Below are 24,584 nucleotides of genomic sequence, written 5' to 3'. Positions count from 1 at the left end.
TTTTAAGTGTAACTCCGGTTCTGTCGTCGGTTTTGAGACCACAGAACCAGAACATGTTGGCAGCGTTACAAAGGGCAATAATCATGTCAGTAACGCTGTTGGAGGATGATCAGATGCCGTGTTGCACTTTAACTCAAAATGCACAGTGAGCAGGCATCTTATTTTATGACTTATTCAACAGACGTCGTTGCTCCGATTAAGGTTTTCCCAATCAGGAAGTTAAGTGAGTGAATACCTGAATATACTTTAAATACTTTAAAATAAGAGACTGTAAAAGTGTCCACTCCTTGGACTTTTCCATATTTTTTCACATTACAACCACAAACATAAATGGATTTAATTGTAAGTTAATGTGAAAGACCAACACAAAGGGAAGTAGAGAGAAAATTATTCAAAATCTTGTTGTTTTTTTTTTACAAATAAAAAAACTGAAAAGTGCAATGTGCAAAAGTGTTCAGCCTCCTTTTCTCTGAGTGCCTTCAGAAGTTGCCAGATGACTGCTGATGACCAGAGCTGTGAGGAATCTAAGCTCAGTACAAATCCAGCTGCTCTGTGACGCCTCAGAGGTTAAGAGAAAACATGAAGTCCAAGGAACCAGCAGGAGGGTCAGGGAGAAAGTTATGGACAAGTTTAAAGCAAGCTTAGGCTATAAAAGATTTCCTAAGCTTTGAACACGTCACTGTTCAATCCGGCATCTGGAAATGGAAATGGTATGGAACAAATGTAAACCTGCTAAGATGAGGCCGTCCACCTGAACTTACAAGCTGAACAAGGAACTCTGATCTCAAAGCAAAGAGGCCCATAGTGACTCTGGACCAGATGCAGAGATCCACAGCTCAACCTTTAGTCGTGCTCTGCACCAATATGGTCTTTATGGAAGGGGGGCAAGAAGACAGACATTTTTACAAGAAAAGAGTAAGGAGTCCTGTTTGCAGTTTGTCAGAAGCCATGTTGGAGACACAACAAACATGGAAGAAAGAGCTTTGATCAGACGAGACCAAGATTGAACTTTTTGACCAAAATGCAAAACGCTGCACGTCACTCTGAATAAACCAAACGCAAATTTCAACAAAATATATTTGCTTTATTTTTTTGTTGTTTTAATGTGACAAAATATATTAAGATTCAGGGGATATTGGCACTCTTGCACCTAATTCACCCTCGCTGATCAGCGTGGCTCTGCAGTAACCACCTTTTGCCTCGACTTTGAAATGTTATTTCTGACCAATCAAAGATGGCTGCCACCATCACCTTCTGATATTTTATCATAAAGAATTTATCTCCACAGACTTAGTTTTACAAGACACAAGTAGCTGGTCTTCAATTGCTTTTTAGCACTACTACATATAAAAAAAAAATGTTGGAACGTTGCATAAGAAATATTACATGCAACATTTCTTGCCAGTCATCTCAGAAAGTGAAACTTGCATAGAATCGTCACACATAAAGTATATTCCAATCCTTTGTTTATTGTAATTTTGATAATTATGGCCTGCAGATTATGAAAACCCAAAATTCAGTGTCTCAGAAAATTAAAATACAATGAAAAGGATCATGGTGTCGCACCTTAATCATGGTGTTTTCAGCTAATGAAGTCAAAACGCGTACAGAGGTTTCTTAACTGGTCTCTCTCTGGGTCAGTAGGCTACACCATCCTGCTGAAGACTGCTGGCTGGGCAGAAGTCCAGAAGACAGTCATAGACACCCGTCACAGGGAGGGGAAGCCACAAAAGCTCATTGCTCAAGACCCTGGTTGTTAATAGAGGGCTGTATCCAAGCATGTTAACAAAAAGCAAGGAAGGAAGAAGAGCGATAGGGAAAGGAAGAACTGCAGCCTTGAGAGGATTGTCAAGGGAAAGCCATTCCAGAAGAGCCACTAGACGGACGAATACCAGATGAGGCTTAATGTCTCATTCCCCATGTCAGGCCACTCCTGAACCAGAGTCAATACCAGAGGTGTTTTTTTGTTGTTGTTGTTTTTTTCTGGGCTGAGGAGAAAAGGAGCTGGACTGTTGCACAACAGCACAGAGTCCTGTTTTCAGATGAAAGTAAATCCAGTCTCTAATTTGTGAATTAAGGTCCCAGACTCTGGAGGAAGAGTGGAGAGGCGCCGACTACAGTTTGCTTTAAGCTCAGTGTGATGTTTCCACATCGTCTGCTGGCATTGAGCCATTGTTTTCTGAAGTCCACAGTCAACGTAACCATCTACCAGGAAATTTTAGAGCGCTCCAAACCCGCGCCCCCCTCTGCTAACAAGCAGTATGGAGATGCTGATTTTATTTTCCTGGCACCTGCCCACTGCCAAAGGTACCAAAAGCTGTTTCAGAGACCTTGGTGTTCCCATTCTTGATTGGTCAGCAAATTCCCGAAACCGTACAGAAAATCTATGGGCTGTTGACAAGACGAAGACGAGAGACTCCAGACCCAACAAGGCAGATGATCTGAAGGCAGCTATAAAAGCAGCCTGGGCTTCCATTACACCTTCGCAGTACCACAGACATATCGCCACGATGCCACTGCACATTCACGCAGTAATTCATGCTGAAGTGGGCCCAACCAAGTACTGAGTGCAAGGAATGAACATAGTCACTGAACATAGAATGGTGCATAGTCAGAAACCTGAAACATGTTGTTGATTGGTCTAATGTGATGCTCTAATCGTCTGAGACATTTAACTTTGGGTTTTCTCTACCTGTAAGCCATAATCATTAACATTGGAAAATAAATAAATAAATAAGAGCTTGTAATAATATTTCACTCTGTGAAACAAATCCGTTTCACTTTCTCACTACATTAAAAACTTTTTTTTTTGGAGAGTTGCTAGTATGAAGCTCCTGCTGATGACTTTTTTTATTTACAAAACAGTTTGTTAAATTGCTAGCCAATAACTTCAGCATGTTTTTTTGTTTTTTTCCTGGTTCTTGGTTTTTTAACATCGGACGGTCAACTTCAACCGTCCCTTTGCCTGCCAGGACCTTTCAGTGACTTAAAGAACATGTGAGGATTTTGGCACAAAAGGATTTGAGCCGTTTTATCTCTCCTATTGCTGCGCAGAATGTTGTGCCAATTTGTAAACGCAAAGAATGCAAATGAGTATTTTTATTTATTTTTATTTATTTTTTTATTTTTAACTTGTCCTGTACGGCAGTGTGGCGCTAGGAATAGATGCCCGAGTGTTAAAGTGAGTCACAACTTTCATAAGCGGAGCATTACGGCTTTCACCATGATGCGCCACTTGATGTATATATGAAACTTTAATATGGATTTCTTTGTGTCGGTTTCAAATGTAAAAGACACAGAGACAAAAAACTGAGAAAGGTGGGAAAAAGTTTAAAAGGAAAGAAGATAGGAGTAAAGGAGAAAGAGGCATAGAGATAAATCAACACCCTTGAAGTCAACTTGCAGAAAGAGAGAAAACAACAAACAGATGCATATATAACAGGAGAAACACCATCATTGGAAAATACACACACAGCAAAATGAGTATTTTTAAAGAAATACATTTTTTAATTATGTTGAAATATTTAGTATTGTGACAACTCTACCACCAGGTTATCCAGTGAGCTTTGAAGTCTCTGCGTGGCTCAGGGAAAGATGAAATGCTTTTAAATGAATTATTGTAAATTTTACGTGGTTTCTTGTAAACTTGACTCTAAAATCCACCCAGAAAAATAACAGAAATGTGCCAATGACCCCCCTGTTGGTTAGAAAACCAGCTGCAGTGACTCAGCAGTAAGTAAACGATCAAATATGAACAGCGATTCTTGGCTTCGGCTCTGGCTGGGCCCCAAACGGCTCTGCTGCTTTCTTTGCTAGCTTTGTAAAATGCTCCGGGTTTTTCTCTCTGACCTTGAACTCATTTGACAGATTTAAAAGCAAGTCGTCGTGGGTGTAGACGACAAAAGGGAGGAAAAGTTTAGAAATGGCCCACTTCAATTTTTTGTTTCAGTTGTTTAATTACACGTGGACTCTTTGCTTGAACGCAGTACAATTAATCCCCATGCTTGACGTCATGAGTCATAAGTGAGTCAGGTGCTTGTTATAGGACTGTCAGCATTGCTGCTGCTGCTGCTGAGCTCTTTTGTTTTGCCAAGGTAAACACGAGTAGGAGGACTCCACATTGAAATCTGCCATTTTACTGCTATTTGTTTGAAATAAAGACGGCGAAAAGGGAGGACTGCAAGCTGATGTTGCAGCATTTCTTTTCATATTTCAGGGACTCGGTGCAAAACTAACTTTTTTTGGTCTCCCTAAACATGAAGACATGTTGCATAATTTGCTAGTTTTTGAAGCACATTATCACCTTTTGTTGGGTCTTTTTCTTGCTTTTGGTGTTTTCCTTTTTGCGTTAAAGCAAAAACAAAGTGCTGTGGAAACCCTTTTTGTAGATTAATTACAAATGCACATCTCCACCGTTGTGTGTCAGTGTGAGCGTGCATTTGAACAAGGTCATGCGTCACACATACAGATCAATATGTGACGCATGCGAGCAATGAACTTGCAGTATGTACTGAATGCATGTTGCCCCAAAGGTGTGACAGTAGGAGGGTATGGGTTTCCAGATAACACGGCCTTCCCATCACCCCCGTGTTTCAAGTCCCTCGGGGAAGCTGGCACCGACAGCTGAGCCTGGAGAAGGCTGGAATAAGTGGGACTGCTGGGGGACTGGAGCACGTTTTCCTGTCTAAAAGGCATTTTCCTTTCTCACAAGGTTGAAAATATTGAGTAAAGTGCAGGAATTCAAACTTGCAGTTCTGCAATCAGAAAAGTGCTCAACTTATTTGCTTTTGCAAAACGTGACACAAGATATTTAGACATCTTGTGACAGATGGTTCCTCCCTTTTTCATTTATTTTTAGATATATCGTCATTCTCTTTTATTCTAGATCAACAAAATTTATCGGTGCAAATGCATTCATTTTTTTAGGGTATTTTACACCAGATATGCCCCTAGACTAGGTTTGATTGGGAACCAAAGTTGCAACATTTGTAACATTTTCAGCTGGTGCAGTTCACTTTCACACTGCACTGTCAACATATCCAAGTCTTTGGAAAAACCTGTTCCTCCCCCTCACCTGTGGTGGCGCTGTACCAAGAACCACTTAACGACAGGGAAACCTCTGAAGAAGACGTGAGAGCAACTCCCCTCGTCACGAAATGTAAACAAAAATGGTATAGCGACAGACTTTAGCACTTGTAGGATTTCTCGTTTGTTTTTGGTCAAAGACCGCGAGCCATTTCACCCGAGAGCGCGAGACTCTTGTTTGTTTTGGTTGCATTTACCCAGAATGCCCTGCACTTTAGCTCACTTCCTGCTTTTGTTATGGTCTCTGGTCCACTATTCGAGTTCACTTCAACCAAAACGAGACCTAGGTTTTCAGGCGGACCAGAGTTTGCATTTTTGGTCCACATTAGGGTTAGGTTGCACACAGCCACCTCACCAAATGAACCGGACTTCCCAGGCAAACGAACTGGAGTTTGATTAAAAGCGGACTGGGCAGGGCTGGTGTGTGAATGCACTCTAAAATTTGTAATTATTTTGAGAAACCAAAAAGTCATGAGGTATTTTTGTCATTCCAAACAAACCCAATTGCTTTCTGGGTTGTAAAGCAGAATTATGTTTGAAACGTGTTTGTATAACTGTTTATATAATGAGAAGCTGGGTTATATATGGCAGCATTTAGACCCAATTGGGTGCAAAATGTTGCTTTTTTTTACTCTATTTCTTTAATTCTCATCTGTGAGAAGGGGGAACACGAGGCTGTTCTCGGTCCGGTACGTTCCGCTCTGCGTGGAGAGCCAGGTGGGTGATGTATAAATTATCGGAGCTGCCACATCTCCAGCTCACCCCCCTGTCTGACTGGCGCTGCTCACACCTAAAATGGGTCTTAAAATCAGGGGTGTTTGTGTGTGGGGGGGTGGAGGGAGTCTCAGTTAGAGCTGATATATAACTTAACAACTCAGCAATTGTAACAGAGTCTGCAGCAGTGGTAATGGATAGCAATGTGTGATATTCAGAGTGCAGTAGTGGAGCTCGATTGTGCTGCAGCACAGCTGACAGTTTGAGGGCTTATTGACAGGTGGGAACCGTCTGCCTCATGGCCAATGTCAAGATAAATGAAGGTTGTGGCTTCTGTGTGGAAAGGTGGACGCATGGTGCCACATTTTCAGGCGTCCCTTTTTACAAACGCGCTGTACTTTTAAAAAGCATATTTATTTCTAGTAATTATGTCTCCTATTGAGAAATGAGTTGAACAGCTTCCCTGTAATTTAATCCAGTGATATTTAGAGTTACTCAAAACATACACTGCTGTTAAAAATATTTGCTCCCTCACAGATTCACACCCTCAAATGTTCAGGTGGAGCCCAGGAGCAAAGTGGGTGGAAAACGTCTAGGAAACCTGGACCTGAATGTGAAATAGTTTTAACCACTTTGTGTTGCTCAACAGGTTATATTGAAGAGGGCATTTGCACCAGCCCTGTTCAGTGCGCTTTACTCAAACTCCAGTTCGTTTGTCTAGAAGGTCTGGTTCATTTGGAGAAGTGTGAATGCACAAGTGAACTCTGATCCAGCTACAAACCTAGGAATCGGATCGGTCGAAATGAAGTCTGGCATGGTTCAAAACCACATGTGGATGCAAGTGGAGAGGAAACCGCTCCATAAGCAGGAAGTGCAGTAGCACAGGGCATTCTGGGTAAATACAATGTAAATGTACGCGCGGTCCTACCGTCAGCGGTAGAAAATGGCTCATGGTGTTTTAACAAAGACAAAAGAGAAATCCTAGAACCACTTAAATCTGACACTACTTCGTTTTTGTAGTGTTTACATTTCATGAAGAAGGAAGTTGTGCTCAGTGTCTTCTTCAGAGGTTTTTGTGTCATTTCCTGTAGAGGTTTTTGGTGCAGCGCCGCCCCTGGGGAAGGGAGTGACAGATTTTTCAAACGTTTTGGATCGTTAGACAGCGCAGTGTGAAAGGGAACCACACCAGCTGAAAATGTCTACTACACTACTTCTTCTAAATGACTTCTTGTTCTCCACAGAAAATACAGCGCAGTTAATGTTCAAGTTGAACATTAAACATTAAAGACTGAAATGCCAGCAATAGAGCGATTCTGTCCCACTTAGACAACAACTACATTAACCTAAAATAATTTGTGTAGTTTTGCGTTCAGTAGGAGAAAACCACTCGATCATTCTTTTAAAACTTGTGTGTGTGTGAATAAAGCTGTGATTCTTCCCCCCAATGTTTACACTCTTGTAGGAAACTTGTTTGCAGAATCTGTGCTGATAACAAGCCACATCTAATGGTGTTTTTTTTGTTTGTTTTTTATTTCATTGTTATGCATTAAAAAAGTTAATGTAATGCATTGTTTTTTAAGATGGTAAAAGGAAGTTAAAGGATGTAAAATAAAATGGCAGCAAAGTCTGACTGGAGTTAAAGGTTTTAACTCCCAAATCTCAACATCTAGAACTGGGAGTGAGAAACGTGGGGGGAACTCGGTGTCGAATTTCTGTCGCCTCGTGTGCCGCCAGTTTGAAGCAATCATTTGCCAGTTTGATACATTTTTCTTTTTTCTCTCTCTCTCTCTTTTTTAAAAGAGGGCAATCTGCATTTTATAACAAGACAGAGCCTTTATGGACAAATTAGTTTCTATGATTAAATTGGGGGAAAACGGTGAAGTTTTTGCTATCAGAGGAAATAGCTATGAACACCAATAATGTAATTTTACGTTTTTCTTTGAGTTTTAATATTTGCTGTTACTTTTGGTGATTAGGGTGATGTTTTTTTTTATGAATATAAATCTCAGTGAGGTTTTTATGGCTGTCCTTCTTTTGCCAGCTTACTAAGTCAGCCTTAGTAACAACTTCAGATCACTTTCAGGCATTAACATGTGTTCAGGAATAGCAGTCGATGATATATAACGTGCACGTGCGAGAAATCCAGCAGATTACGTTGCAAATTGTTGACATTGGTGAAGATTCTGCTTTCACTAAATTAACTAAAAGATGTTTTGCATCATGCACAGAAAAGCTATAAGTCTGAAAAGCGTGTTTTTTTTTTTTAACCACAGACTTATACTTCTTTTGTTTTATGCTTCTATCATGTATATCCAGTGTTGTATGTAAAAACATCTACATTTCAGCCCAAATTGAACAGCTTATGCCATCTCTGTACAAATATGCTCCATTTATTTAATCCATATGACTACATCTAGTAACAATTTTCCTAGTTTTAAATCATTTCTCTCCTTTTCTCTGGTTTACGCTCCTCACATGTAACATGTAAAGAAGTGAAGTGGAGCTCGTTTGTTAACGTTGAGCTGGAGAAGACGTGCAGCGCCACTAAAACACGGCCGGTTTGTTGACGTCGTTTGGCTGGTGAAGGTTTCCTCTTCGGTTTGAGGCCGTCGTCGTCCTGAAGATGCTCAGAGTGAGACGCAGAGTTTCGAGGATATTCCTGGATATTCAGCGCTGAGTCATGTGAAGGTGTGTGGGCCCGTCTGTCAGCGTAAGCCTTACGCAACAGACACTTCCTGAAACTGGGTCAGGTTATGCATCGTACCTGTGCTGATGTAACAAATCTACCGTTATTTCATTTTATTATGACGTAGTCATAATAAAACGATTGCTGCAGAGATTTAGGGGTTTTTGTAGGTGATGTTGTGAATGAGCAGCAGCAGGAAATCCTCTCGATTCAACATAATCATTATTCGTTATGATTAAAAGGCATCACCTCTCTAACTATGATGGGTTTGAAGACCTTTAGGTGGTAACACTAATATCAGTGGGAAATCATCTAATAATGACCAGAAAAGTTTAAAAAAAAAAGAATTTATCATTCTTATAAATACTTTCTATATTAATTTGAGTTGGAAAGGCAATGGGAAAAGCCAGTTTTAGCATTGGAAAAAGTGTTTTTGCTGCAGGAATAAGAACAAGATGCCTCCTGTCTTGGAATCTGATTCTGTAGCAATATTAATGCCATTTTTAATTATTATTTTTCGACACATCTCTTGTCATCAAAAACATCCTGCAGCGCTGGCTTCACAACTTGGATACATAATGCATGCCGCTCATGTACGTCACTTTTCCTGTAAGCAAATATGTAAAAATATATTTTTTTATAATGTTGCACATTACATCTTTAAGTATAGAAGCAAAACAAAACTGTGGCATGACAGAAAAAAATAATATTCTCCGTCCTGAAAGGGTTGGAGTCTGCACATTTCACACCCTTTATCCCCCTACACTTGCACTATACATAAGCTGTCACACTGAGAAGACGTCCAAGAAATATTCTTCACGTTTATATCAGCGTAAGACGCAATTTTAGATATTCCAAGAACCAGCACCAGCGTGACGGCGCCTCAAACAGTAAATAAGATAACTCCCTGCACTTCAAGATGTAATTTCCTGCGCTATGTGATGGCAGAAACAATAACCTACTATTCCTGGCTCCTGCCATCAGCCACTCCGCCAACACCGTCGTCAGGTGTCGGGCATGGATGATGAAGAGACGTCCATGTGGGTGGGAGAGGAAAACGAGGCAATGAGGGTGAATCACACAAAGCAGCAATGCGCTGCTGACACAGACGCACAAACAGGAGGAACCTCTAGGCCCAGGCAGACGTGTGTGTTTGGTTAGAGAAGAGATTAGAAATCAGAGACAACAAGGAAGCCCAAAATAACCAGTGTGTTGACGACGGAGGACCTGGAGGGTTCCTGTTTGTCATCGCCGGGTTAAAATCCATTCCAAAGAGTTTCCTGACAAATTAACTCCCTCCTAATTGATGGCACCGCAGGGAGACCGGGCTTGGGAGGGGATTGAGATCATGACAGGCCACTTCCTGATTGTAAATGTGCAGGTGCTTCCATCCACAGTAGGGTTTTAATCGTGTCTCTTGCGCCTGTGGGTTTAGTTGGGATGTAACTTCCGGCGTGACAAACAAAGAGCTCAAAAGTTCCATTGCAGGCATATTTTCCATGAGCGGGTCTGTTGGAGCTCAGGGACAGCTGTCAGTGACTCGTCATCGCACAGTTGGGAGGGCAGCAACCTTCCCGGCAAAAAGCAGCTTTCACTAGATAAAACTTCCTGCTGTCTGACAACCGCTGTCTGTCTTTGCATAAAAGCAGATATTCAAAGAGTAAAGCTCGGAGATCCCACATGTTCCCTAGGTTAAAAGACGACGGCGTAATCCTTCTTTTGTAGCGCAGATTTTTCGGCATGTGTAATAACTCTGACTGCGCTCCCAGGGAATCCCCTGACGGCCTTCACACAGGGCATATCCAACCCATTCTGCTCACTGGCTTTCAAAGGGATTTCTCCTTCACTCGCTTTTTCATCCCTTCACTTGAGAGCGTTTACGGAGCAGCTGCTGGAAAAGTTGTGAAGTTCCCTCGCCCGCGGAGCTCGAAAATTAATTGTTATTTGAGCGGCCTGCAATGCCGGCACCTCCGTGGGATGAGGCGCGTTGAGCCATATGGTCTGCTGAGCCTCGACTTTTTCTCTCTAGTGTGTGATTGAGCGTTTTCCTTTAACGCGTTCTCCATGAGCCGGGCTTATCCCTGAGCTGGCCTGACATCTATACTACTCTGCCCTGCGGCGCGTCTCCTCACCAACATCTGAGACAGCCATACAAATCCATTTCCATCAGTGAAAAACATTACAGAAGGACGTTTTAAATTATGTCTTGGTTGTTGAATCTCGGTCTGTCCTGGATTCCAAACTTACAAAAGGGAAGAAGTCATTTGGAGACATTGACATTTATGTTGACGATGAGTATTATTATTACTGTTGTTGTTATATTTTAGCATCTCAATCACTTTTTTAGATCAGCAAAATCTCCACTGAGCTAATACTTGCCACTGTGTCAATGGTTTACATGCATCAATTAAAGCAATATCTCTTCGACTATTGTGATTAAAATAAAACAAGGTTTGCTAATAATGCTGCCATAACGCATACCGTGTTTTCTTTATGACTTTGTAATTTTGTGTTTTTGTTGCGTAAAGCACTTAAGCACCTGCTGCTACAATGGGCTATGCAATCAAACTTTATTGATTGATTTGATATTGCAATCAGGGTTGGGTAGCAGCAGAATTGCGGGTTTTGTAAAGTTTTTTTTTTATTTTTTATGTTTCTTTTGCCTGATTTTGTTCTTTTCTAAGTATGTTATTTTTATGAATTATTTTTGTTTTGTTTTCCACATAGCTTTATGTTTTGCTCCATCTGGTGATGGGATTATTAAATATTGAATGTTTGACGTTTTGATCAGTCACTCCGTACTTCAGTAGACTTTTTACCAAATACTTTTTAAAAATATGTTGAAGTGCTTCTCTTACTTCAGTACAATTTTTGGATATGTTACCAAACTACTTCATTCTCTAAAACTATAATCCCAACTAGATAGTGTTTGTTGGACACACCCTGTTGCAGCTGCATGCAGGGCTGGATTTACAGGGATGCACATTTATTAATGCAGATTGCAGCACATTCATGCGCAGTCCTGCACATCAGCAGTTGTAAACTGATATAGATTTAATCTAGCCAATAACTCCATGTTGTTCCCAAAATATTTTACAATAACTTCAAATAACTTCAAATATTCAAGTCTTGTTTATATCCTTAAAAATCTAGAAATGTTTACACAACTCACCTGATATGGGCCTGTGAGTTTTAAAGTGCAATGTTGGCAAAACTCACATTAAAACAGAGAAATAAAAAAAATCTATGTAAACCCCAAAAGTCATGGCCTTGTCTTTCCGTCAGCCTCCTCCAACATGTGTGTGCTCTGCTTGTGCTGTTCAGTAACAGATGAGGCTACATCTGTCCTGGACGGAGGAAATTTTATCTGCATCTGTCCACATGCTGACGCTCCAAAAGCACGTTTTCACGGTGCGAATAAAACCGTTAAACCTTCAAAGTTTTCTAAGACTCAGTAGAGACAGGAAAACAGTGAGAGCCAAAATCTCCAGGCAAATTCTACTGATTTATTCTTTAGCACAGTTTTAACCCACAGTTCACCTTTATAAAAGGACATAGAACAACTTTTGATCACCTTCTTTTATTTATTATGCTAATGAGTCGATAACGATACATTTTGTTTCCCAGTGATTCTTATCGGCCCAACTAAACACTGCCTGATACGTTTTCTATTGTTTGTGTATTCTAAACATTGTTTGGCTATATGGGTGGATTTAAAATGTGTCTGTCAGCACAGTACACACACATACACACTTTTATTCTCTAAGTTTCTCAAATGGATCTCCATTTTTTTCTGCATATATCAGGTTCCCAGTCTTGATTGTGTCGACCTAATATTCTGGTGTTTAGCTTTTTTCTAATCCAGAGGAAGAATATTTATACATTTCCCAGAAACGGTTTTATAAAGACAAAGATTTCTAGTAAAGAAATTAAGCAAATAGCATCACATACTATTATATTTGTAATTTTTTTTAATTTTTTATCAGATGTATTCATCGTGTTATTACATCAGGTTTTACCTCATTTCTCTCTTTTGTCATAGTTAAATAAAAAACTAACCAAACCGTTCTGCAAGGAGGTAAAAGTGACTCTCTGCATCAGTTCAGGTGACATAATTTGTTGCATAAAAAAATATAATTTCTTACTGAGCTATTTTAGTCTATATATTCCTAAACTTTAAAAATGAGAACGATGGGAGGAAGGAGCAGAGGGGAGCTGCTATTGGTTGACAAGTCGCTAAAGCGGGACCAGTCTTTAGGGTGTGATCGGTATTTGTGAGGTTGACAGAATGACAGATGGCGAAAAAGAAAAAAAAAAAAAAGCAACGCCTGCTTTAACCAGAGATGAGAGTGAGGTAAGAGCAGAAAGAGAGAGAGGCTGAGTTCAAGTGGAGCAGAGCTGCGGGGGGTTGTGGGAATCGTTGCTACGTCACCTCGTGCACCAATATAGCTCAGATGTTGCTGACCACGATGCAGGAAGACTTCGCTTGGATGCTCTCGGTCCTGCTGACGGTCTGGAGGAAAATGGATGGCTGTGCCTTTGGAAATCTGGGCTCTAATCTCTTTGAAAATTAGCAGAGAAACTTTAAACGTGTCTCTGCGTAGCAGTCGGTGGTGTTGTTAAAAAGAAAAGAGGGCGAGAGAACTTTGCTGTCTACACCCGTGCAGCAGCTATAAATAACTGTTTCGGGGCAGCAGGCAAAATGGTTGGTCAGCCTCGTCTGTCACAGCCGAGTCCAGCCAGCCCCGCTTCTCATCTTACTTCACCTCTAAGTCTTGTGACAGGTCCTGAATTCCCCACCTCACAAATATTTCTTTGATTTACCGTTACACGTTTTTAAATGAAGCTCTGCTGAGCTCGAGCCGGAGCTTTCTTTAATTGTACTTATAATTATGAGCACCATGGTTTCAGGCCATCATCTTCCCTCTCCGGAAACTTTGATGAGTCAGACACATCTGTGATGTCACTTTGTGCCATCGGGTGGAGTAGCTGGGGGCCCCGCTCTCAGCACCCAGTTTGACACTCGGTGTCAGCAGATCCCAGGTAGCGCGGCGGCTTTTCTTAGCTCATGTGCTTACATTAAAACCAACTGCAAAACACCTGATAGGCCAGAAAAACATGGACTAGAGCTGATAAACTGTTAAATTGTTGGTGGTGACAAAGGTTTAGCTGCTGTTGTTTATGAAATGTTTCCTTTTTACCCCCACTAAAACATCTATACCCTATAAATATCATTGTTTTCCTCAAGTTTCCCCCCAAATCCTATTTTTTGTATTTGTTTAAACTCTCACCAAGACTGAATAACATGAGACTGCAAAAACTATTTCTAACACCAGGTGGCATTTCTTCTCCGCTTGGTCAGAAACAACCAATCAGAGCCAGGAGGCGGGTCTTGGTGCTGTCAATCAGGATTGAGCGTGTGCTGCTCAATGTGCTAACGGCGGAAAAACAACTTACCGTAGCACGGCCACCGTTATCAGTGGCTATGCTAACTAACCTGAGCATTCACAACAGGCTTTGTTGTGGGGAACTGCCTGTACACAGGCATGATTGACAGCACGAGGTCCCTCCTCCTGGCTCTGATTGGTTGTTTCTGACAGAGTGGTGCATTTCTGTAGATGCCAGTATCACAGGCAGAAGGCACAGGAGGTTCACTGTCTCATGTTATACGGTCAACATGGTGGACATTTGAACATTCATGTAAAAAAAATAGATTTTTTTAAAATATAAAAGTTGCATGCTGCGGCTTTAAATTTGACTCAGGAGGCCAATAGTAATTGTCCAGCTGTGTGTAATTTAACCTCAGTGCAAGTCCAGCTGTTGTGTGAAGGCCTTCGACGTTGAGCCCAGCAGAGAGGCCTGAGAGGAAACGGTTCAGAGAGTCGGGTCAAACCTACCGAGACACGGCTGGTTGATTAAACTGATAAGACTGAGCAAGACCACCATGAATTAGAGAAGCAGCCATGAGACTCCTGATATGTCTGGAGGAGATTTTCACCAGATGAAGCTGGTGGGAGCTCATTTTAACAATGGATTTAGCTAAATATAGAAAAATCTTTAAAAAAAAAAGACCTTTTGAGACTCAAACTGCAAAGTGTTGAGTCAGAGGCAGCTGAATGTAAATCCACGGTTCAGTTTTATTTGAACAGAAAAAATCAGTTATCATTTTACTTCCACCTCCCAGTTATATTTTATCTTATGCAGAGGTGAGTAGAAAACTTTTTCTCAACTAAGAGTACTTCGACGTATTTTTACTCAAGTAAAAAGTAGAAACCACTCAAATAAAAGTAAAAAAACAGTATTTGGTAAAAAAGTAGCTCATCAATTATTTGATATTTAAAAATGACATCATCAGATGGATCAAGATTAAGTTATGTGGGGAATTTTGGTATTTTAAGGAACAAAATAAAAATACTTAATATAAGTAAAACATACTTACAAAATCAGACATTTTTCCAAATCAACATCTTTCAATATGAAACTTGTGGAACTTTAACAAAAGTCTGGAGAAAAGCTTTTTGTTCACTGAATCCACAGCGTCCAGAACATTTACTCAAGTAAGAGTGACCATACTTCGTAACGCAGTTATTCAAGTAGAAGTTAGAAGTACAGCTTCTAAAAGTTCTTTTTTTTCCAAGTAAATGTACACAACTCTGATTTTATGTGTGTCACATAAAATCCCCCCCATAGATTTACCTGTGAGGTTTCATGTCAATCGGTTTAAGTGGCATGTTGTAATTTGAAGCATTTCTTAATATAAAAGCTGGACTTGTATAGAAAAGAAAACATTTTTATCAAGTAAATGAAAACCGTTGTTAAATTTATTAACAACTTAATAATTCCCTGCGGTTTGTGGTGGGAAATATTTTTTATTTCCCAGCTGATGTTTCAAACAGGGGTTTGATTCTGCAGTGGGCGCCATGTCAGCGGGACGTACAGGCCGTTTTCCTGCTCTGGGGTAAATCTGTTGGAATATTCCTGGTGAGGAGGAGGCAGCTGTCCAGTCTGAAGTTTCCTCCTCTGACCTAAATCTCACGGCGCACCTTTGCAAAAATAACTGGAACACGATCACATGGAGAGAAAGGATTTGCAGCTGGATTTCTGCCTTTCGTTGACGTTATTGTGAGTCGTCAGCTTTCAGCGGGCGACTGACGCTTCTTCTTTTTTTATTATCATTTGATTTGAACCTAAATTTATCCTCCGACTTTTACTCCTGATCCTCTCGGCATAAATCTGAGCGAGTCGTCGCCAGATGAAACACGGTGTGAATCAAAGTGACGGCGCTGACCCGGTGGGCATTGTGAGGGCCCAGATCCCGTGTCCCTGGGGCCCAGATGCCTCGCCCGCTGGCATGGTGCCGTAAATTAAAAGCTGCCCCCTGTGCCAAATGTGGAGAAGGGAAGCTGAGCCTGCTTCCCCGCCCACACCGACCGCCCTGCTGCTGTTGGATGTGTTGACTTCGCAGCCGGTGTCTGATTTCTTAAAAAGTGAAATCAAGATGTCAGGACCTGTTTGGACCTGGTTATGGTGTTTTCTTCCCACCCCTGCCCCTCATTTTAATGCCTTTTCTTATCCATTTGTGTCAACACAGGCTAATTTATGTGTGAAAAATCTAAATAAGCAATCGGAGAGGATTAGTTTTAAACCACTTCTTCCTTTTAATGTGTTATCTTACATCACCAAAGCATTTTGTTTTCCTTCAACAATCACAGAAAATGTAAACACAAGTCTGAGATATTCCATGAGTGTTTCAATCTTTAAAAAAGGAGCATTAGCGCCCCCTTCTGGCAGACTGACGCGTCCCTGCGGATCTCTTGGGTCTTGTTATGTGGCGCCATCTGCTGGCCACCATAAAACCAGCAGGACTTGATAGATGGTTGGGTTTGAGATCGGAGTTGTTTCTGTTTCTGTTCTCAAAGTTTTCGTGTCAAAACTGGTTTAGAGAAGCAAAATGGGTCAAATTTATCTTTATCTATTGAAAAAGTAAAGTAATAAAAATAAACTGAGAAATGTTTGATGGGTTTTTTTTTTTTTTTTTTTACATTTTCTCTGCTATTGTGTAAAGAAAAAATATTCATCTTTTTTGTTGTTTTGATTGTGTTTGTGGCTTTTAAATGAAGCAGTAAAGTAGAAACTAAACTTCGGTAAAAAGAAATTGCTTCGTCATCTGAATTTTTTAGAGATAAAACGGCAAAATTATGGTTCATTGAGCATTTGGGAGGCGCCAAATGCTCAATGAAAAGATGTGAGCGAGTGCTTCATGTCCCTTTGTTTGGAGTTATTTTCTAAAACAAAGGAACAAACTAGGAAAGACCTGCTTCTTCCTCAAACTTTAAACATGAGGCTCAATGTACCTTCTACTTCTAATTTACTAATTTACACTCACATTTAATCAAGTTTCATTAGTAAGTTGCTGAGGTCCCTTGTCAATTCGATGGCTCTGTGCTTCGTTCTTTATTGTTTTTCTCCAGATTTCTTCTTTGTCTTCTTCACAGTGATACTAATATCACTGTGTTTATTTCTTACACTTCACTGCAGCCTTAAAACCAAGCTACTCTTCCTCATTGTCGCCATTCCTCTCTTTTTATCCCTTCTCTCCTCGTGTCTCAGGTTCTCAACATGTTCAAGCTGTCAAACGTGTCGATTCACCGTCGTTATTGTTCAGACAGATCTCACGCCTTCCTTAGGAAACATTGTTTGGCTCCGGCATTAAGGAGGACATGTCTCCAACACCGATGACCATGTGGCAGCAGGATTACAAAGTCTAGATGGACTCACCTTGTGAGAACGTAAAGGCGGCCGGAGTGTTACGATCTGTAGCCGGGTGCTCTTGTACCTTCTCATGTGTTGTCCTGTCATCAAGGAGGCAAAGATTTGTTGACTATATTATGAGAACACAAGTTCAGATCGTTAGTTTGGAAGACTGGGAAGTTTTGCGGACCAGGCACACCCCACAGCATTTCGCTGTTTCGAGTGGCGCATTTGTTGTTTTGGATCCGCTTATTAAGTCTTTGAGGACAGCTTTTCAGATTAGACGTTTGGTTAACGTTGTTTACCAGCGACATGGATCATAAACTCTGGCAAACTGCAGAAAGAAACAGATGCACCAGTCCAAGGAAAAAGACACAAGACATTTATTTTATTTATTTATTTATTTTTTACCATATTACGAGTGGAACTATTGAGAAATTGCTGACTCTAAACAAGCTCCTATATCTTACAGAAAAGTTACTTGTAAGTTAATTTTGCCTTATTTTAAGCGTTTGAAGATATTTGCACTAGAAACTGGACCAAAATTACTTGGTAATTTTTTTTTAAATGCATGTTCTCAGCCCAACATCCAGATGTAGTTTTGAAACATTGACTCCTCTAACAAGAGAGAATATGAACGTAAACATTTGTAAGTGAATCAATAACGCATTTAAAATTTTACTTTATAAAACTAACCCACTTTTTTTTATTTAGTCTCTCATAACGGACTAAATAACCAAAATCATTGCTGTTCATTTTACAAACACTATTTTTTTTTTTTTGGTCAAATTTTCACCATGTTTCATGTTTTCACTCATGTAGAAATGTTGCAGATTCAAACTAAATGTTTAGTTAGAATGCTAAATATTTAGCTTGCTAATCCCTGAAGGTTAATATTTAGTTTAAAATAGTTATTTATTTAGCTAGAAGCTAAATATTTAGCCTCAAACAAAAGTATTTAGTTTGAAACTAAATATTTAGTTTACAAATTAGATATTTAGGTCCAAACTAAATATTTAGCCTCAGATGTGGTCAACCTAAATGTTTAGTGCTTTATCTAATTATTTAGTTTGAAACTGACATTTGTAAGTGAATGAATGACGCATTTAAAATGTTACTTTGCAAAACTAACCCACTTTTTTTTTTTATTTACTCTCTCATAACAGACTAAATAACCGAAATTATTGCTGTTCATTTTACAGACATTATCCCGCAAATAATGTCTGTTACTTATGGGATGACAGACATTATTGTTATCCCAGTTATCATCTCTTAAATGTTGTGTTTCATAAACCTTAAATGATACTTAAGAGATTGTATTTATTTGTTTCACTGTTTAAAGCAGATGGTGAAACAAATAAACATTATTCTCTCAATCTGACAGGGGCAGAAAATTAAACAGCCTCCTCTTTGTGCTGATTGGGTGTAGAGATAATAATAGTTTGTTCATCTCGGTTAAGGCCAAATATAAATTCATGTTTACTAAAAGAGAAATTTTAGATTGGGAAAAAAAATTGCCTTCATTGAATTTCTATGTTTTAATTCATACAATCCAAAGTGAAACGTTATTAAGCTGGAAACCTTTCTTTTTTAATTTTTGTTATTTTTATCATGCATGAAAATTTAGAACATATTTGTAAAACTGCAAATCCTGAACAGGACCAGATATCTGCAGTTTATTAAAGAATTAAGAGCAAAACATTTTTTTTTTCATACCAAAGAAGGATAAATAAAATTCAATCTGGAAATCAAGCATTAACAAACGATTAATTAGCTCGTTTAAATCAACAAGTTACAACAATGTTAATATTAGTTTTACACCTGAAATCAGATGTTGTCCGTATGTTTTATTGAGACAAATCTACATGTACTCATAGACACACTGAGGAAGTGGACACTCGCTTCAGTAAAAACCATCTTCATCTCTGTAATCACGTGTGAGTGCAGCTCTGTGTCGGCGGCGCTGAGGGATTAAAGGTCAGACGTAATCCAGGGGCATTTACTGCTTTCCGTCACCTTGAACCTGAAGGGCGACTCTCCTCTGAGCTTTACTGCCTCTGTGGAAGCAGCAAAACCCAAAGGCCAAATAGTTTAGCTCCTGTGTGCTAGTCTAACCCCGTCCCTACACACACACACACACACACACACACACACACACACACACACACTCAACACTTGTGACTTTTCATCACAAGAGCCTCTGGCTGTCCGTTTAACACAGGAAAGCTCCGTCACCCGTCTCAGGGTAAGGACCGCTGGCTGAGATGTTATTCTAGTGTACATGTGTGAGCATTAGTGGCCGTGTCAAAGGGTACGGGGCGGGGGAGAGGGGCCCATCCGTCTCAGATGCTGGGCAGATGTCAGAGCATGAAGGAGCCCTGGAGAGCGGCGGTAGTGTCAGAGGTGAGGCTCGTCCCGCGGCTCCTCCAGAGAGGTTTGTGTTTGTCGTCTGCGGCGGCGTGTCGGAGATTTAGGCAGATCTGCTCGCTGTTCCGCTGGATGTTTCAGCGAAATTCGATGCTTCGGCCTGAACTGCACCAAATCCGGCCTCTAATTTGTTACTTCCTGCCTGCGAGGCTCCGCTGAGCGATGGGGTTGGTGCGTCGTTGGGTTGATCTGCCGGCGGAGCTCTGATTGATCGTTTCAGCAGAACGGCATGTCCTCAATGAGTTACACCGAGCAAAGAGAAAGTTTTCTGTTTTAATTGTTTGGTTGTTCTTTCATAATTTCTGAATATTTCTGTATGACATAAGAAGCCGTAATAGATAAATGTTTCTCCTTTTTTTTATTTGTACCTTCTCCACTCTGCTGTAATGCGCTACATCTGTGGCAGCTGCTGCCTGGAGCTGGACTGAGACGCTGTCCTTTATAATACGGCGTATTGTAAAGAAACCATTCTTTAAGCCATAATTAATACATAAAATCATCAAGCAACATGTTTTTGTTTTTCTATTCTATTTTCGTTTTTCTAAATTTCTGTGTGGGGGTATTTTTTTCGGTTTATTAGGAAAAGCATTTCATGTGACACACACTTAACTCTTTAGGTAGAGCTTTTCTCAAACTGGGTTTGTGTGCAGAAGGTTTAAATGGACACATTTAGTAGCAATTGTCTGTGGCCAGACTTGAGAAAAGAAAAATTATGAAATTTACCGAAATTTTCAAGTCCAGTCCTTTGGATCGAAGTCAGAATATATTTTTAAAAAAACAACATCGTTCTCATTCTGACACTTTGAGCGTTACTCTGCGTTTTAATTTTCTTTTATTTTGAGCAGACATACAGAGAGGAAGCTCCACGTTTGTTAAATGTGTTTTTAGATAACTGCAGTGAGGTTTTCTGACAACTCATGTTCTCTAGATTTAGCTTTCTGGCTTTGCGAAAGCTTTGTTTGTATTAAACAAAAAAAAAAAATGAAACAAAACTCACAAGAGAAAAAGACTCACAAGGTTATAAAGGAGCCCTGCTGAAGCGTGATTTCTGGTGTGGCGCATTGCTAATAATTTTATGCCAACTGGGTGATAAAGTTTGGATTTCTTTACGATGAGGTTTTTTTAATATTTATATATAGAGAAGTGTTATTCCTGCTTTGTGTTCATTTGGGTCAGTGATCAGCAGCTGATCAGTAAATACTGAGGTGAACAAATGACTTTGACAGACTACAGGTTGCAGTTATGTTGCAGATCAATCAGATGGACCGTTCTCCATCTGATTGGCTTCTCAGCATATTCACCGCTTGCAAGACGAGTAGATTTCTGACTGAAGCATTATGGGATTTTTTTTTCTTGCCCTTTCTGTTGACTGATGATTGAATAGGCCAGGCATCTGCAACCTTTGACCACCTGCAGCCTTCATAGAAAACTTCAGGGCCCCAAATTTTACACGAGCTTTGGAAAATAGCCAACTTTTTTTTTTCTTTTATCTACTACATGAGATTTGTTGTCTTTCTTAAAGAAAACATTGAGCTTCTGTTTTTTTAGGCGTAAAAAAAATTAGCAAAATAGAGAATAGATACATTTTCTGATGATATTTTCTGATTCTGGCTGCAGATCTGATGTTTAGGCTGCTGTTAAAGCTAACGTGTGGCAATTATACACAATTCATTTCTAGGTGAGATTTGAACATTTCTCTCATCATGCATCTCTTTGATGGAACAAAAATACTTGGCTTTGAAAGGGAAACAAATAACAGAAAGCTGATTCCAGACCTGAGTGAGGGAATCTGATCTGTCTTTAGCGACTTTTAGCTGGCAGTTCAAAGGAAGATGTGAAATCTTGATTTTGTTTCTCTCTCGTTTTCTTTTCTCTCCAAAGCTTTCCCTTCAAGTTACTATTAGATACTAGAACGTAGGAATTAGGCTGCAGACCTCTTTATTTACAACCCGTAAAGGTGGTCAGATGCTTGATTTGTAATCATCTCAGCTGATATTCTGAACGACTAATTTCTCATACCTAAAGGTTTCCTTTAACAGTGCAGTAGTTGGCTTATTATCTTTGATTTAACCAATTTAATTTTGTCTATTTTTCATTGATTAAACAGTTAGGAGCAGGCTGCTTTAAATACACCCTTAAATACATTTATTACCAGTTTGTTGCTTCATTTACTTTTGTTGCTTTTTGCTCTCAATTCTACTTATTTCTGGGTAAAATATGCTCCTGCTGCAGTTTACTTCAATTTCCTAATTATCTGGCTAATCTGGGAGACAGAGTAAACGTGTCAAAATAATAAAATATACTTTTCAGTCGAGGTAAACATGTTTAAAATGCGTGTCGCCTCAGCATGTTCTCCCCGGAGCAGAAACTGAATTGTGCGGTGAGATAAAATGCTCCCTCCCCGCTCCTCATCCACCGGACCGCCCGTGTTTCTGGCTTTTAAACTCTTCCCTTCCACACCTGGTGGTTGTGTATTTGACACCTATATTCCCCGATCGTCATTGCAAGATTAGCCTGAAGTGTCTCGCGCGCCGTGCCAGCTGCTCAAGAGGCCATATTAGTCTTTTAAGGACACGGTGCGTCGGGGCGGCTGTGCGGGCGACTCCTTTATTTATAGCTTTGAGTCACTGGATGGAATGGTGTAAGCGTATCTCTCTCCATCAGCATGCTTGTTCACTTAAGAGGCCCAACCATTAGAAAAACTTTTCACAACTAATAAGTACAATAAACACACAATTAAGTTAATTACATACAGTGCGAAAAACGGCTCGTTAGCTTGTTTTTTTTTTTTTGTTTTGTTTTTTTTCTCACTTCCTGACTTGATTTCAAACCAAAAGTTCCTGTTTTGGCGCCACTAGGATCAACGAGGTGAATTATTTTTATTTTTTGCCAAAAATAAATCTGAGAATTGTTTTTTGTTTGTATTTTTTTTTTTTTCTTAGAATTTTTGCTTTCAAGATTTACACAATTTCTTTGATGTTTGGAACAAAGAAAACAAAAAGCTTTTTAAGCTGCGTAACTTTGGTCAAATAATTTTAGTATTCTTAATATCAGAGCTTTGCAACCACTAAAACATTTTTTTTTTTTTTTGCCTTTACGTCACTTTGTAACTAATTTAATAGCATAACTAAGGTCTCTATTGATTTCAAAGACCCATCTATGCTCAACATTGAGATTCTGAGTGTTTTAGATTGAAGGAGCCATAAATTATAACTACATTTTGAGACGTCTTCAATATTTCCTCATAATCCTCTTTCTTAATGTTGCCATCTATATTATATAGAGCAACAGCATGACTGTGATTTAAACTTTAATTTATTCAGACCACCACCATGTCAAAATTCACGTTCAGAAACGCCGTCTATGGCTCAAATTTAAAAGGCTTTAGCTTGTCGTAACAGTGGAGATCGGACATTAATATGGGGGGAGTTTTGTCTTTATTCAACCTTGCATGATGGGTCCAGATAAGTGTGTAAATGTCTGACTTTACTCCAGTCTGATGGCAGGTCAGAGAGTGCAGTGTGTGTCCATGGAGCTTCTCTTCCTGTTGATTTAATGAGAAACGAGATCAGGCTCGTTCTTCCTCCTCGGTTCCTCTTCAGTGTGTGCATGATTATCCTAATACCGTCCAAAGTGCTGATATATTTAAACATCACTCTAGTTCTTACAAAAGACAAATCGTATTCTATTTACCACGACGACGGCAGCCGCTCCGACTGCCCTGTAAAGTTCATGGCTCAGACGAAAACGCAAATGTTTGCGTTCAGTTCAGCGCAGGTGTTAAGGATTCTGTAATCTGAAATGCAAAACAAGCTTACAAGGTTTCACTGAGTGTCGGTTTTCCTCCTCGGAGGTGTGATTTTTAAGGCCCGGGCCCGGTTTATGTTTCAGTGCGAGGAGAAGTGATAGTCACAATACGATGAGTTTATGAAGTGGCAAAGTATTCGCAAGAGCAAATCATAACCAGAGAAGGCGGCCCGGACACATGTAGGGGCTAATAGTCCTCTGCCAGTCTCAGAGGCGTGAATTAATATTTGGAAAAAAAAAATATCTCTGCAAAAATCTTCGCTGTTTGGCAACCTATGAATCCACTTCATCTGTTGCATCTTTTTGTTCACTTTCAGAAGATTTTGTCCCACCACATTGGTTTAAATTTAGTTTGTCAGCATCTGCATGTGCTACAATTTTAATGCTTTGTCTCAAACCAAGAGACGGGTGTTTGGGCCAGACGGGGCAGTGTCAGGTGCTTCACATTTCTGACGTGACGTGTGGCTGAGGAGACTAAGTTTAGACAGTGAGTGCATTCACTCCACCTCTTCAGAAACTGAAGAGGTGGAGCAGCTACTCAGGGTCAGAGCAACCAGTAACAGATGTGTAAAAAAAATAAAAAAAAATGTTTTAAGCCCTAAAATAAATGCATGTTTAATTGTAGCTGCACACTGAGAAGTTTATAAAGATCCAACCAGGTTAAGAAATTATCGTGGCACGGCTAGTCGCCCTCGGTAATAAAATGCTAACTGTATTTTACTGACAGCGTCAGTAAAATAAATAAATTGATACTTCGGCTAACCACATGTGCTATAGTCTAAGTTGCAACTAAAAATGCAGCTGCAGCTTCTTAGGTTGTCATTTTATTTATGTAGCACATTTTCAGTAACAAGGCAATTCTTAGCTCATCTTTGCGCCGTCTCCCTTCCATAAATAATAAAACCGAGTGCAAAAAGAACTTGGTTTAATCTGTTAGCTTTTATACTCTAAGGTCAAATTTTCATGTATAACTCAAAGCCGCAGGCAACAAATTTAAAACTAGTGGAGACACTAAGACTAAAAAAGCAATTTTCTAAAGCAAAAGTAAACCATTTTTGACCGCGCAAATGTTAAACTCATACAGAATAGAAATTTATACAGTCCAATGGTCGCA

The 24,584-nt window shown here is 39.9% G+C and overlaps 1 protein-coding gene across 1 annotated transcript in view; it reads left to right on the top strand.

The window, feature by feature from the left end:
• rbm20 (RNA binding motif protein 20) overlaps window positions 1–24,584 on the top strand; it is a 51,434-nt gene that overhangs the window by 7,267 nt on the left and 19,583 nt on the right. The gene's annotated exons all lie outside the window — the stretch shown is intronic.

Source organism: Poecilia mexicana, unplaced genomic scaffold (assembly GCF_051168715.1).
Source record: "Poecilia mexicana isolate PSO_F unplaced genomic scaffold, ASM5116871v1 scaffold_2, whole genome shotgun sequence".
Lineage (NCBI taxonomy): Eukaryota > Metazoa > Chordata > Actinopteri > Cyprinodontiformes > Poeciliidae > Poecilia > Poecilia mexicana.
The sequence above is the reverse complement of the archived record's forward strand: the minus strand, read 5'-3'. Positions and strand labels throughout refer to the sequence as shown.